The sequence below is a fragment of the Passer montanus genome, unplaced genomic scaffold, assembly GCF_014805655.1.
Source record: "Passer montanus isolate IOZ18808 unplaced genomic scaffold, ASM1480565v1 scaffold18, whole genome shotgun sequence".
Taxonomy (NCBI): Eukaryota; Metazoa; Chordata; class Aves; order Passeriformes; family Passeridae; genus Passer; species Passer montanus.
In genome coordinates, this window is record NW_024365381.1 from 18,353,809 (window position 1) to 18,370,221 (window position 16,413).

Here is a 16,413-nt window from a genome sequence, read left to right on the forward strand (position 1 = left end):
AGCAGAGAGAGTGTCCCATGGAAAAATGGATTCCTGAAAAGACCTTTTCTTTTATTAGCTTTACTCACTTTGAGCAGCTTGAAATTTTTTTAAGAGTTCTTTTTTCTGTGTTTGTTGCCCAAAAATCTCTTCTTTAGACACTAAAAATGGTTCCAGTATGCCCCATTTCTAATGTTACCCTTGAAAATAAAGTTGCCTGCAAAGAACAGTTACCCAAGTGAGCAGCAAGTTCAGTGTGGAATGAACATGGTGGCAGATGGGGCATGATGACATTGTGCTTATGTTGGAAACAATAACATAATGAGAAAACATGACTAGGTGCTTTTTAGCCCAAAAGTACTCTCTTATTTTCTGTGTAATTGTGATAAACTGCATTTAACCATGCTGTCCTCTATTTTACTGCATAGCATACAGAAGTATGAGTAGGACTCTTCTGTTCAGGGTAACTAACAATTCTGACTAGCATTTATTATGGAAGCTGTTTAAATTAAATTGTTTGAAGCTGTAAGCATATATGAATTATTTTAGTGCAGTGCACAACAAATTAATTGTTGGTGCTGTGAAGAACCATATCACTGGAATTCCTTTATGTCTGTAATAAAACTCATCATCAGAACTAGGCCAGAAGGAAACAGATCTAAACAAATGGACAATTCCAAGATCAGGAGTGACATTTGTTGGTAGCGCTGTCAAACTGGATCCCATGATATGCACACAAAAGCGAGTGGCCAGTCCAGACTCAGATGTATTTGTACAGCTATTATCTCCATGATGGATGCTTGGAAAGTGATGTGCAGACCTGTGACTATGTGGATCTTTTCCTTAAATCTTTCTGGCAGTTCTTTTCTAAGCCAAATCACACCTAAACGTGAACACTCCAGCTGTTCCTTTCTCAGAACAGAAGTATGAGCTGATGTTTTTTGTATGAGCAGTTTATGGTTCTGCTGCTTTTCACAGCTTTTCCTCCAGTCTATTTGTCCCATCTAGGCTTGACCCTGGCTCTGTTTGCCCTATCACTCTAGTGGGAAAAGGAAAGGAGTGAGTGCTCTGACTTTGGCATTGATCATTGTTCTTCTTGCCCTCAACCCTGAAGTGGTAGATGGAGGAGGCTGCTTTCGGGGGGGGAGGTGCAGTGAGAGAGATGACAGATGATGTGAGGAGAAAGCAGAACTGTCAAGATGATCATGGCTAGCAGGGGAAGAGCCTCCTGGTTGCGACTGGCCAGGCTGGCTTTTGCATACTGGCACTGGGAGGCAAAGCTGTCTTTCTGAGGCAAAGCTATGGGAGGCTGGGGGTTGGGATGTGCAACTGGGGAAAAAGAGAGCGAGTCAGCAGGGGAAAACCCAGTCCTGCTGTGTGATTGTAGCAGGAAAGCTGTGCAAGCATGGAAAACTGATCAGCTTTCAAGACACTCAGTTGGAAGGGAAAACTGCACTTCCATGTTTGCATTCTAGTATTTGTCTTCAGCTAGGTCAAATGTCCACATCTTTGAGGATCTCTTCCATGAACATCATTTAAATCTCCCTCCTTCTAACATCTGATTCCCTTGCTGGAATTCGCCACCTGATACTAGAGACACACTCTTCACATCTTTCTAGCCCTTGACAAATGTGTTCCAAAAATCTTGCCAAATAAAAGAAGAATGCAATGATGCATGAATCTTCTTTTTCCTACAACAATCTTCTTTTTTTTATCTTTTTTTTTTCTCGTTCCTCCGCTCTTGGCTTTGAGGAGTGAATTCTTCTAGGTCTTCAGATGTCAGTATGAATCCTATTTGGCCTACACATTCCTCATAAATGAAATTGGAAGAGATGTAGGAACTTTGGGTCTCCCTTTAACAGGATGATGGAAAGGTGGTGTGACCTTCTTTCATTTCCCTCCAGGCCTTAGGACAGAGAACTAGATAATGAAATATTGCTAATGCACTCAAACAAAATTAATTTCTGAGAAAATACTCATCTCTCTTATCTCAAGAACATCTGTCTGAACTGACTCCTCCTGATCCCTCTGGATTCCAAGCCCTGCCTGTTTTAAGAGTTGTGTATTTTCCAGGGTTGATCATTGTAGGGGTTAAACACAACAGGCTTCTCTTTTTTGTGTGGGAATTTCAGAAAAGAGCAGATGCCAGACTTGTCATTCTCCACAACACTGTAAATTGCAAGATACAAGGTAAAAGCTCCATCTGCTGGATCAGTTTTTGAAGGTCCTGTTGGAGACAAGCTCTGGCCTCCTGCTCTCAAATGAGGTGGTTTCATTCAGTGTCTGCTGTAGCAGACAGGAAAGCAAAGACTGGTGTGGAAGCTATAGCAGGCAGAAAACAGCCAGGGTTGATGTCACTCATGGGCTGACACAGCAGCACCAAGGCTGTCTTGATCATTATTGGTAGTGGAGCCAAGTCCTGTATTTTCTAAGATGATTGCAAAGGTCCTGCCTCAGACCTTGACAGAAGTAGCCTGAGGTTGGCCAGTATCCAGCAAACCAATGATATCTATATGCCTTGAGACTGTGCATTACTGAGGGAGCTGAAGTCAGTAAGAAGGTGGTCATTGCATTTGAGACAATGGAAATTGTTTTCTGTACTGGCATGGAGAAAGACTGTGAAGAGTAAAATCTAGTGAGAAAGCACAACTAATGCTAACTTGAGACTTCATATCTGTAATGCAGAACAGGACTGAATGATCTGAAATATCAGAAGGCCCAACTTGTCCTTTCTAGGGTTTTGCATTTTATCATTGAATTGCAGTGAATGCAATTCTCAGGTCAATAGATTTAACTTGTTTCCCAACCTGAAGTTCAGTGAGGTATTGGTGGATAATACAGCCCACACACATTATACACCTGCAAATTTTCAGTGGTGTTTAGGAATACTTCCAGAGTTTAGTGAATAAATCTTTGCAGACAGACTCATCTTCCTTTGTAAATTCAATATGGCTGTAGCTACCTGACCAGTTTAATCTTTTATATCTTTCCCCCATTCTTCTTCAGGGTGTCACTCCTAAGAAAGCTTGCCCCAATAGAAGTGGGTGTTGCTTTCTTTGTGAGTCATTCAAGAGACTATGTAGGCGTGAAGAAGAGGCTTTTGCTCGTGCTCCATTATGCCAAATAATAAAGGAGGTTGCTTCCCTTTTCTGGGTCTGAACAAACCCAGCAGATGCATATGTACTGCCTTCTGTCTGAGGTACAGACTAGTGAAGTGGGTCTTTATTGTCTGACCTCACCAAGCTTAAGACTGGCTCTATACAGTTCTTTCATACCATTACCCAGTCTGTGGGGTGTACCTTGGAGTGACCCTGTTGACCTCAGTGTTCCTCATATAAGGCCTACATTTTTTTTTACCTTATTCTTCATGTTACCGTAAAGGGTTCAGCATCTGAAGTAGAAGAGTGATCCATTTCCCTGGTAGGTAGAAGCTACAACAGTTTCTCTTTCACTCATGACAAGCAACCAAGTTCATGGACATTATGGCTGATAGGCAATATCCTCCCCTTGGGTAGCTTCTTTTTCTCTAGGGTTTAAGTTGTATTACACTGTTGAGAAGGAATTGCTGCTTCTCAAATGATGGTGTGCAGAACTGATGCTATTTGTTAGAGTTCACCTCTGGCCTCCTAGAACGCAACCAAGGTCAATATATTCTGTCTAGGCTCCATAAAGCAATGCATGTGTTTTTACCTCAAAGTCTTATGGCTAATCCTGGAGAAAAAGAATATTCCAACTTGTCCTCAATACAGTGACAATGGTTATGACTATTCTATGGGCAATTGGAACAGGGCAATATCTCTGTAAGGTGCAGATAGACACTTGAGCTATCTGCAGTGGTGAGGGGTGTGCTCTGGGAAGGAGATGAAGCTACAATAAATCCTGGATTAGAAAGTAGTCAGGGCTGGTCTACACAGTGTTTCTGCTTCTTTTATAGGGTTCTGTTGTGGCATGGCTGATAAGCAAGATGTCCATAAAATGCTACATCATATAAACAGCCAGGAAGATGCACTCAATTGTTCTCTCATTGGAAAATCATCAGTATCTGGATCAAATATCAATCCTGTTGCTCTATAGCTCCAAGCTGGCAAGCTTCCTCACCAGACTTTTGATAGCCAGCAGCTGCTGGCTGCTGAAAAAAAGTCCTTATAAATCTCCTTCTGTACATTTTGCTAATACAAATATTCCATGACCGACTTGTTACAAGGGAAGATGTGGAAGGATGGAATGTAGGAGAATAGAGATAGTGATGCAGGTAATCTCACCCTTATGGAGTTACAGCTGCACTAATTACCAAGAACTGGGGACAGGCCTGCCCTTAATTGGCCACAGCTAGATCCAATTAGGATGGGTGTTGTAAAAGAGTAGGTTGGCTAGTCGAGGAGTTAGAGTTTGTTGGCTGTGCTGTGACGAAGAAGAAGGAGTTAGGACTGTGAGGAGCTGCCCATGAGAAATAACCAAGAAGGTATGGAGCTTTTGCAATAAGAGGACAACAGGAAGATACCAAGTGCTTTGTCTGCTTCTCTATGTACTGCCTGTGCTAGGTTTCTGTTGCCCAAATTTTGCAGCTGTGTATTGTTCTATTACTTCCCTATGTATGCTGCCCAATATTCAGGGTTAGGTGGTACAAGGCAATGATTTACCTGCTCATCTTTTACCAAATGACATTGTTTGGATTTTCATACTGGTCTAGATGTTTAAATGCTCCACACTCCTCCTTCCTTCTTCCATTTTATATGAATGTGAATCAGATTTTATCAGCTCTCTTTAAATGTGTGTCCTGTTTTGCATATCCAGGCTCACTTCACCAGGTGTTGCAAGGTCTTCCATGTTAGAATAAAAACCTGACTACTTCAAGTCCTGAGCAATTTGGCCTACTTTGATCAAGGGGAGTTGGGCAGTCAGAATTGATGAGCATGCGTTTCCCTTCAAACCTTAGCTACTTTGTAATTCTGTGAACTCAAAAGCCCACCTTAGTACTTGTTTCTACATTGTGTTGTCAGATGACAATACAGAATAATCAAAATTTTTAATCTTGTTATTTCTTTGAAAACCCAGCTAGGTCAGATACCATTTCAGGAATACTGTCTTACAATCACCCCTTGATGCAGATAAGATACTTCCTCCTACCATCCTGGAAGGCTACTGCTTTCCAGCAATTTCTAGTGGGAGCCATACTGTCATATTCCTGAAGAGAAGATAAGAGATATTACCCTTTTAGTAAGTAGAAGGCATAGAAAAGAAGGTACTATCCCTCTTCCAAATCCCTGAGCAGCAATGCTTATGACTATCACTGAAATCCAAAGATTAATTGCATCTCTTTTCCCTAATTGTTATTGTTTTATTTCAGGGCAGTGTCTTCCTAGTGAAGGAAGTTTTTATTAGCTCTTTAAGTGTGGGACTGATTACTCACCTGGCAGTGAATGAGGCTCTTTAAGATATAATCAGAACAAGCTGAATGGCTTTCCCTGGTTCATGCTGCAGTTACAAACCCTGAATTGCTCAGGGAATAAAAAGGGGCTGTGGCTCTCTTTGACCTCATCAGGCACGCAGGTACAAACACTCTGGAACAGCCTGATGTATGCTGTAGGTTGTGACACCTTCCTTTTCCATGATTTTAGTGCATGAACACATAGAGCTGCATCCTGGCTGGTGAGTAATAACAGTTCCTGGAGGAGAGGTACTGGCTTTTACTCATGTAGCAAGCATCTGGTGGAAATTTTCTGCAAAGGGATGGCATTTAAAAATAAGAGACTAAATTGCGTTCTTTCTGTGCTTGAGACCCAGATGAGGTGTCAGTACTAGTGTCTGACATCGTGTTTGGCACTCCTCTTGGTTGGAAGAGGGGTTGTGCTCTTGCAGTTGATACAGTGCTCAACACATTTGTGTACTGTTCAGAGCCAGTTATTGATGGATTTTCTGGATTTGTAAATCAGCCAGGAGATGAATTGAGGGGTCTTTTCTCTGTTTCCACTTAGGTTATGGGAAGGCTACTAGCTGGGAATAACTTTGAATCTTTATTGACTTACAGTGCATTTGAACTGGTGGCTTGCAGGCTTCATACTGTTCAGCAGTGTCTTTTTTATAAAAAATCGGAGATAATGAGCATGGAAGCTATTTATTGCATATGCTCTTTTTCACATATTCAAAAAGAGTAGAGATTTTAAATAATTTTTTTTTAGTACCAAAACCACACATTTTTCCTACACCCTGTTTTCTGTTTTTCTGGATATGAGAATAATTTTTTTTTTTAGTACCAAAACCACACATTTTTCCTACACCCTCTCTGTTTTCTGTTTTTCTGGATATGAGCTTATGTGTATTATGTTAACACATTAATTGATAGAAAAAACAAACCATTTTTCCCCCTGTGTTTGAATGCCATTCGTTTTACGGGCCTAGGCCTAGTCCATTCAATGAAGAGAGACATCTGCTGAATTCAGTGGGTATGAGGTCCTGTGATTATGCACTTGGGCCTGCATCTGCATAGATTCTGCTGCAGGCTGCAGGTCTACATTTAGACAATCACACAAGAAAATTTAGCATTTTGAAAGATGCAGAATGCAGCTGTTTCCTGTCATTATGTTTCACATTTACTGAAGTCAGCAGTTGCTCTTTTCCAAGCAGTGCCTTTCAACAATAAACAAGGCAAATGCTTCCAATAGAACCTCCTGATGACTTCTGTTTGATTTAAATATATATATTGCAGCAGCAAATACAGCAATAACATGGAATATAAAACCCATTAACACTTACTCTAAAAATTATATGTAAGTGTAGAAAGGAGAGGAAAAATAGATGCATTTCTTCTGATTACTCATTACTGTATTTAGCATGATTTTTGTACGTTGGAGGAGCATGCACTATATACTTTTATGTGTAATAAATGGAGTTCTCTTTTTTCCGGCACACTGGAACTCCATCCTAATTGGAATTGGAGTGAGCAAATCAATAATTGATACTTACACCAAATCCAGAGGCATGCTTATTGTATTATAGATAGCAAGTAAATTTTGAGACAATAGTTTTAGACAATTTAGGGAGATGAGTGTTTAAAACAGGAGACTGTGAGTGGTTCCTTGGTGAAGAGACCTACTGAAGCACTGATCTTAGCACCTGATGGCACCAAGTGGCTGACCAGAGCTGTGCCAGCCTTTTTTGATGGGTCTCTCCCTTAGTGCTGGGAAGCAGCTGTGTGTGAGATAGATCCAGAAAAATCCCTACACACTTAAGGCTTTTAAGAAGGCTTAAAACCAAATGGTGTAATAAAATAGACATTCTAATAAGACATAATAAAAAAAAGAATATGGATAGTGAGTAAATTTTTTCTCTTCAGAGGCTTGGAGTTCTGCTTTCATGCTCCATCAAACGGACTTTGGATGTTATCCACCTTGAATGGATTTTCCTCCTCCTTCCCATGCTGTAGTGCCTTTTATTTTGTGTAGCAAACAGAATTGCTTATCTTTTCCTGATGGGTGAGGGTTTTATTTCTGTTGTAACATCCCATGGCACAGGGCACTCCAGCAAGCTCTTGCAGTGACTGCTACTGCTGTTGTATGGGCTTCTGAAGCCCCAAGTACAAGGATCAACACAACAGACATGGTCTGGTTGAGTTTGCCAACTCCTTAGATATGGTATTTTTGGAAGGCTCCCAATACAGAATTGAATTCCAAATTAATGCTATTGAAATACTGTTACAAACCTAGATTTTATTCTGTATTAGCTATAATCAGTATTGAGGAAGAAAGTAGGAGTTTTATCCTTCTGCCTTTGAAGGCCTGATACTGCTCTGTTTTTCAAGGACAGATGTATATTCTCAGAAATGTTGGTGAGGTGTGTAACATTAAATGATTTGTATTTGGTGGTGAAATGCTAATATTTTGACTTAGACCTTCCAACAAAGAGGTACCATGATACTGACAATACAATAACTGGGCTACTGGATAAAGCCTGCCGGAGGTCTCTTTAAATGCAGAAAATGTCACCTTTTGATTTTTCTGAGAAATCTTGCAGATAGATGCAATATGGCGTTTAGGCCTTGGGATGCTGTGATGCAGCACAAAGAGTGTTGGCATATGGCACTAGTAAGTGCCAGATGTAACCAGGTAAATGAAGATTCCTTGGCCTCCAAGACTGCACAAGCTGCTGCTTCTTCAGAGCTCAGGTGGTGTCCTCTGAGACCAGTGATACAGGATGTCTTCCTTTCTATGACCTGACCCCCCCCAGCCTGCTGTGAGCAGGGAAGGGCTCAGGCATCCCAGGGCTCAACTGGTGACACAGTGTCTCTCTTCCTGCTTTGTGTAAGATTGGGAAGTGGGGATGGGGAGTTTTCCTCTGGGTAGCTTTGCCTTTTATTCTGCAGCTTCTAACACTTTCTAGAGTAGGCTCGACAGGAATAAGCAATGCTGACAGTGAGAGTCAGGTGGGTTTGAAGAAAGAATCCCCTTCTTCTCTTTCCACCCTTGCTTGACTAGACTTGTCACAGCATTCTGTGGCTCCAGCTCCACCTTTTCAGATTGCTCTCAGAGAAATGTTAACATCCTCTAATAACTCTGTCAGACATATCAAGGGATTTGTTTTATTAATTCCAAGACTGGGTACAGCAAATAGATTATAACGTGGGCCGTTTCATAGGCTTAAACAAACCTTTCTCTGCTTACTTATAATTTTTTCCCCCCAAATCTCTTTGGGTTAACTCCTTTTTCTGTTCTTTGTGTTACTATTTATTGAATATTCTCATTGATGTATATGTCACAGGAAATATGCCCAAAGTTCATTTCCATCTGTCATTTTTTAGATTATAAGAAAGGAACAGAGGCAGCACAATTTACAGTGGATTTGGCAATAGTAAATGCCTTTTGTAGCTGTCATGGTGATGTTCTGAGAACAGGACAAAGATGAAAATCCTTAGCACGTGTGCAGCTTCTTCCTCAACAGGCGGAGATGTCCTTTCCTGTTGGATATGGTGGGCAATGTCTCAGTTTCCAGTCTCTGTGTCAGTCTTGCAGGTGATGTGGACAAGGGTGAAAAACCATGGGCCTGGTTTCAGTGCTTTGAGCAGATTGCAGACTGCCAGTGATGAAACTAGTTTCAGCTTCTTGGGTCGTATGGCTAGTTCAATGTTTCATGTAAGTTTACAAGACTACTCAAAAATAAGTTGATTTTCATGGTAGTATCTTAGGAAAGTCCACTGTTGTGCATCGGCATCATCAAGCTCTTGGTTATCTTTATGTCCTGATAACCTTCTAGCAGTATTGCCTTTGCTGGAGCTGAGAGCTCAGAGAAGTAGCGATGTTGGTGAATCCAGGGAAGGCATTCCTGACAGGGAGGTTATTTCATTTAGGGGCAGTCATCCAGTTGCCATCCTTTCCTGATCGATTGAAACAAGACCACCATTGGAGAGAAACTGACTCCTGTATCCCTAAGATCTCCTGTGTGTCACCTCCAGCTTACAAGAATAAGTATTGCTATGACATGATGCAGCCCCTGAAATACCACATTAATTGATTTACTTATTAAAGTCAAGAGAAAATTTGGCTTGTAATGGGAAGATAGTTTCAATTGTAATTAAAACATGAGGAAGCAACTGCCCATGGGAACGTTGCAAATAGTTTTTGAAAGGCTTTTCAAAGAGTGCGAGACTTTTCACCATGAACAAAATCTGAATGAGGATAGGAGTTTCCAGCCATAAGTATGTGCTGGACACAGACATGGAAGAGTGGAGCAGATACAGAGATGCCTAGGTAATGATATAGAAGTGTGACATAGAAGTGTGCCTGCCTGCTTTTAGAAGGCCATAGGTTCTTGTTTCATCCAAGCTGGGAAGAGAAATCATCTTCCTCCCTTTACCTGAGGGAGGAACTGCCATTAGGAACCTGGCCCTGACCATGCCACTGTTCCTAATATATGAATGCCTTACAATTGTGGTCCCAAATATTGTAGCTAAAGGCTGGAAAGTAACTTAGTCCCTTTTTTTTTTCCTTGTGAGTGACCACTTGGAAAATTGTGATTTCCAACATGTAGCACAATGAACCATATGGTGACTCTTGCTGTTTGCATGGAACATTGAATGACAAATGGTAGTGTTTGTGGAGGAGACAGTGTGGTGTGTGTGCCTAACTTGGGCACATGCCATCAAGAATGTCCATGTTACTCTGTAACATACTTTGTTCCCTGCATATAGGGGCTATAGCTTGTTCTTGGCCCAAGCATTTTGAGTGAATTCTAAGGCAGATAAATGCTCTTTATAGGACTGAAGGCCTGATACTGCTACACAGAAAGAGAAGAAGGGGCCTGGATCTGCACTAGCCTCTGGTGAGGTACAGGGACTGCTGGAGCAGTAGGGTGATCTTAGTCTGCTTTGTCCACACATTTCTTACTCATAAACTTGTCAGTCCATGTTTCTGATAAGAATAATAACTTTGCTCTTGTTGGAGTTTTGGTCAGATTGGTACTTAGGAGAGGGAAGAACTTTTGATGGGTTTAGACCTGTGCTAAAATATGAGTTATACAAATGGCCTGGTACAACTAACTTCAGAATAAACATCAAAACTGGTCATGATGTAGATGACATTGGTGCCTTTTCACTACAGGTAAACACAGCTGCCATCTGCAGAGGATGTTGATGGGCCAGCACTTTTCAGTTTAGAAAAGAAGTGGTTAAAGACGAGGTGAAGTAGACATAATCAGGAAAGCTGTGGTGATGCTGAATAGAAAATGCTTATTCATGCATTTTATAAAGCAACAGTTTGGGGATGCCCAGTTGCAGGTTTTAAATGAACAAAGAAAACCAGCTTCACACATTTCAGAATAGATGTGACAAATTCAAGAAGAGAGAAGTCCATCAAGGATCAAACAGCATTCTGATCATGATGCAACCTCCACCAGTCTCACTGCTGGAAGTTGTTGATAATGGTTTTGTGATTTTTGTTGGTTCCTTTAACTCTTCCCTGAGTATCTGTGCATTGCTGCTATCAGAGGCTTGACTTTGGTGTCTGCCCTGCTCCATTAATGAAGTTGCTGGCTTATGATGCCTGGCAGATGTTACTGATGGGATTGTCTGGGTAGAATGTCTTTTGAGTTAGAGTAATAAAATCATACAAAGTGGATTGGAAAAGGTCACAAGGATCAACAAGTCTTTCCAAGACAAAATCAGGTGAATCTGAAAAATTAATGAGAAACACTTGTCTAGTCTTTTCTGAATAGTCTTCAATGCTTTTGGCAAGATCTCAGTGGCCAAAGTAGTCCAGAACCTCACTACCATGTTCCTACCAAATTTTTCTGACATTAAGCCAAAACTTCTCTTTCATGATCATAAGTTCCTTCTTGTTCTCTCTATGGTGAATATGAAGGACACTTATTTTCTGCTTGCATCTGCCCTTCAGAAGTTGATAGTATTTTTATTTCCCACAAGACTGGGAACATAACTGGCTGAATGTAGGTGCATGAGGGTGTTGTGCAAAATAGCAGGGAGTAAATCCTCTATTTTGTCCAGTGCCCAGACACCTAGGATGAAACATAGAGAAGTTTCCTCCTGGAGTGCTTGGGCACTGTATCTAGGCAGCTTAAGTAAAGATCAACAGATTGCTTGGAGGGCATGGAGTAATTAAATTCCAGTTGGATTTTTGCTAGCAGTGGTCTCCTATTGACTTTTGCCCAGCAATGTAACCCAGGCCCTTAGGAATGTATGTGAGCATATTTGTTAGGATGTGTGGGAGAGGATGGTACTTTCACTGAAAGCTGTGAAATCAGCAAACAACTTTTTCTAAGAATAGTAATGATACAGAGTTAATTAGAGGGATTAGGAATTTGTTTTTCAATATTTTTTTTTTCTTACTGGAGCTAGTAACTCTGTGCATTGGTTTCTGAAAGCAGCAAGCATATTTAATCCATACCATGTTGATATGAAAGCCCTTTTTTATATGGCCACATAACAGTAGCAAAACCATAGTGGTTTGCAAATGTCTCCCCAGCTAGCTTGAGCACACACTCTGAGTATTTTGGTTCCCTGAGAGGAAAAAGCTTGGCCCCTTAAGTCAAGGCTTCCTATGCCATTTCCCAGTCCTTCAGTGAAGTTGGATTGGTGAGCTATGCCACCCACTGATATCAAAAACTAGTAAGACAATTAATAAAAAAATCATATAATACAATAAATGTAGAACTAGAATTTCCAGTAGGGAATGAACAAGGAAAGGAAAAAATCCGACAAAATCAGTTTTGGAAAGCAAACAGGAACTATGTGCATACAACAGCTATTTTCATTTTGTTTAGTAGATAAAGGCGCCACTCAAATTTCCTACGCTTACAAGGTGAGGCACTTGGACATAGGTCAGTTGGCCTCACATTTGACCCCAAACAGAGGGTAGGCTGCCTACAACATTAATGTGCACAGTATGTAGAGAAGGATTGGCAGCCTCAAATCACTGTAATTCAGATAAGATTTGAAACCAGATAAGTTTTGAAATCAAATCCCTTCACCTCATTTAAATCATGAGTGTTTTAAAATCACACAGCACTTTTAGTAGAATCAGTGAAGTTTCATTCTGCCTCTTTAAGTAATTCTTGTTGTTCTAATTCTGACATGCTAAACTGCTGTATGGTGTTTCTATAAGCTGTTAAACATCTGTCTCTTTCACTTCAGAGCTGGCTGCTTTTCAGTACTGGATGAATGAGTCCTATAGTCACAGCTAATAAGTGCTTTGGGATCCCAAGTATTAGCAGTGCAAAGGCACAGTACCACAAATGTATGCAATTCTATGCAATGTATCAAGTGAATACTATTCCCAAGAGGCTGGCAGCCTGAGAGATCCCATAGGACAAAGAACACAGAGAAATGTAATTGATTGTAATGAACTTGTTTGTGTATGTGTCACCACTTATCTCTACTGAATAAAATCAGAAGTGTTCAACACTCCATTAACACAAATTACAGGGTCCTATTCTTCTGGAGTGAGACAATAAGGCCTACACCTGCTAGTACTGTGAAGTTCTTCATGATCCCAGTGTGTTGCTCAGTGACAGACATCATAGGCTGGAGTGGTCTTGGATTTGTTTCAGTATCCTAAACATTTAGCAACTTAAATATTTAGCAAATTAATCCCCTTGGAATCATTGGAAGGACAGCAGGGATGCATCCTACTACCAGTGTAAAACAAGAGATGTTAAGTAAACATAAAGGATGAAAATCATGACACTCTTAAAGTAATTTTCAAGTCCTTTATGGATTTAGTGGAGCCAAGATTTTAACTTTGGTTAACCATAAATACAACCAGTCTTCAAAATGTCTGTGTCCAGCGTAAGCACTGTATCCAGGGATGTGCTAATGATTGAAGCTGACCTCATTGCTGAGCCCATCTTTACCCAAGCAAATTGTTGTTATAAGGTGTTTATACAATGGAGATGCTAGTTGTTTTTGAGTTGCTGTAACCCTCCCTGATGGTTTTGAACCACTGTGTACTGAAAAGAAAGAAGAAGAGTCTGTAGGAGGTGAAGTAGGACCTTGTGTTTATCTGTGCCTTAACAGACCAGATTAGGATAGAATGAGACCACTTGCCAAATCAGCATGTGAAATTAACACTTTGTTTGATGAAGTATCAAATTAGTAAGGAATTTGCTTCTCCCAGTTTGAGGTGTTTCCAGCTGAATCAAAATGCAGCTTTTCATATTGTTAAAAATATTCCATCAGAACTTACTTAGGCAGTAATCACCCAGTTCTGAGTCACCAACATCTCTTACTACCACACTTCAGGAGCTCAGGCTGGCTCGTCATGTATCTTTTTGAATCTTTTTTTTTGACCATAAATGCATCAATCTATGGTCTGAATGGTTTATGCTTTATATATATATATATAAGTGCATATATATATATACACACGTAATATGTCAAATTAAGTTCCCGAGTTTCCAACCAGTCATGCTTCTGTCAGTGAGATTCTACCCATATCCATTTCTGTATTTGCAGAATGATGAGAGCCAAGTCTACTTTAGAAAAGCTGTTTTAGCTGTCAATATCTGAATAATCTTCATAGTATGGTAATTTTTGTGTCTAAAAGCTGGATTTCCTCTCATTTGGGAGTGGGTCTCCTATGACAAAAAATACCTCTAAGTTCTATGGCTTTTGCTTTGCTTCCCTCTCCAGCTTCTGCCTCCTCCCCAGTCCTCTCTGTACACTGCTCTTCAGAGTGAGAGTAATAAGAGAACTTTAGTGCCATTCACTTCGAGGTGCTTATTTCCCCTTAACCTAGGATGCTTCTTCCTGCCAGCTTGTTTGTGACTTGTGAATTCAGTCAGTTGCTTAGAGTTTAGGTGCCAGAAGACAGGTGTCCACAGCACATCAAAGCAGGGGACAAGACTGAATGGATTGCAGAGATGGAAATGAAAGTAGGTCTCTTCAAGTCAGGGTGATGAGTATTGGTAGGGCTTGTGCTTTCATTGGCCTTGTCTTCCAGCTGGAGAGACAAGTGTGCTGTCATGATACCTTCCCTTTTTTGCTAAACTTTGTGTTAAAAATGTTAGAGTGAAAAATACCTCAGATGTTTCCTGTACAGGCATGGAAATGATCTGAGCTGTAATAACATTTGCTTTGTTCCCCCTGCTCCCCTTCATCCTCCTCCTTCCTTCCCACCCAGATAGATGGCTGGGGCTGCACCAGACAAAGGCAGCAGCCCTGCTGATCCCTCTTTCAACACAGCTATTATCATCAAAGAACAAAAGCAAACACTGCTGGCTTGCAGCTCAGCCCTTTACAAAGGAGCAATAAATGGACTCTGGTGTATAGGATCAAGCAAGGTCTGCCTTGTCTTACGTTAAGAGGCAGACTTTTCTGTGTTTGAACTGCTCTGAGTTGGAGGAAGTGGAGAAACCTCCATCTATGTGGCAGTAAGTCCCATGGTCACTGATTTTTTTTTTGTTGGCCATGGGTTCTGCATGCTCCCTTTTTAATTGGTATGCTCTACCTCCTCAGTCCCTGTGGCAGGGAGGAGGTCTGTGTAGGTGAGGAAGGTAGTGCTACTGGAAGAGAAAGAGAGTGGGGGCATGTTTTAAACAGTCCTATTGTAAACAAAACAGAAAAACATAGAGAATTTGAAAACATCTCAGATGACAGGGTCTGAAGGAGAGTCATCTCAGGTCCCCAATTCTGGTCACACTAACTATATGCCATCTCTGTCATTTACCTTTCTTGAGGCATTAGATGTCTCCTAATTGTAGAGCCACCAGCCATAAGGTATGGTGGGTCCCTTTTGTCAATATGTGCAACTACAGTTTTAATTGTGAACCAAAGTGGAATAACATTGCACACTGCAAAAGTGTGATGGTGTTTCGCATGGGGACTTATATTTAATAGTAAAAAACCTGTTTTTTTCACCCATGTGGTGATTGGGCACTGGAACAGGCTCCTCAGGGAAGTGGTCACAACAACAAGCCTGACAGACTTCAAGGAGAATTTGGACAAAGGTCTCAGGCACATGGTGTGGCTCTTGGGCATGGTGCTGTGCAGGGCCAGAAGTTGGACCTGATGATCCCTGTGGGTCACTTCTATCCCACATTATTCTGTGCTTTGTGGTTCTGTGACTTGCATGGCAGTTTCACTTGTATGCCACAGTGGTATTTATTGCAGGGTCTTTTGTGGCAACTGACTGGCTATGAGTGATTTTTTTTCTCTTTGCAAAGAAAGCAGTGCTTTCTCTTGTCTTTTTTAAACTAAAAAGCAAGTAGTTTCACCATTTTGAAATCAGCATTTGCCAGCAGATACCACATGGGGGGGTGTCTGCAATACAAGAAACTCCTTCTGCATTTAGTATGGGAAGTAACACTAATGACCAGGGCTGCCATGTAGGTAAGTACTGTGGAAGTGTCACAGAGATGCAAACAGTGACTTTAGTAGTGCAACTAGTGTATACAGAAATCATTTTGGATGGAAACTTTGCAAAAAAAGATACAGCAAAAAAACTTAAGAGTTAAATCAGTCAGGATGGGGCATGCCTGGTCTTAGGTATGTTGGCACAAAAAAAAAGGCAGGTAAAAAGAAATCCCCTTGCTGTTACTTGCCATTGAGAAACTAAATTTCAGGGATTCTTACGCTAGCTTTTAGCACTTTATAATTTCCCTTTTTAACGCCTTCATGACCTGTTTAATTCTTGGGCAGTTAAGTAAATATTATTCCAAGCAATGTATCAGTTACAGCTCACTGCCTCTACTCTTACTTGCTTAGTGTGTTTATCCCTTGGTAACCTTTGGCTAGATCTTTCCTTTGCCCTTTCTATCTGCTGATAGTTTTTATTTCCCAGCCACCCCACAGATTTCCTGCTGGAGCACAGACACCCTGGTGAGGCTGCCTGCTGTTCCAGGCCCCATTGGTAGCCTGGACTGCAGCAGTGCCTGCTCCATTGTCAGGTGTGGTGGGAGGCTGAGAGGAAAACATGGGTTGAGAACTTTTTA

The 16,413-nt window shown here is 41.0% G+C and overlaps 1 protein-coding gene across 14 annotated transcripts in view; it reads left to right on the plus strand.

The window, feature by feature from the left end:
* The window catches only part of NRXN3 (neurexin 3), a 920,037-nt gene that overhangs the window by 15,120 nt on the left and 888,504 nt on the right, over positions 1-16,413 (plus strand). Inside the window, exon 1 of one of the 14 annotated variants that reach the window (XM_039705057.1) lies at positions 5,542-5,628. The exons of 12 other annotated variants lie outside the window; for them this stretch is intronic. The gene's annotated coding sequence lies outside the window, so the exon portion shown is untranslated. Of the gene's footprint in view, positions 1-5,541; positions 5,629-16,413 lie in introns of those variants that run through there. One more of the 14 variants, XM_039705060.1, reaches the window with a different exon arrangement.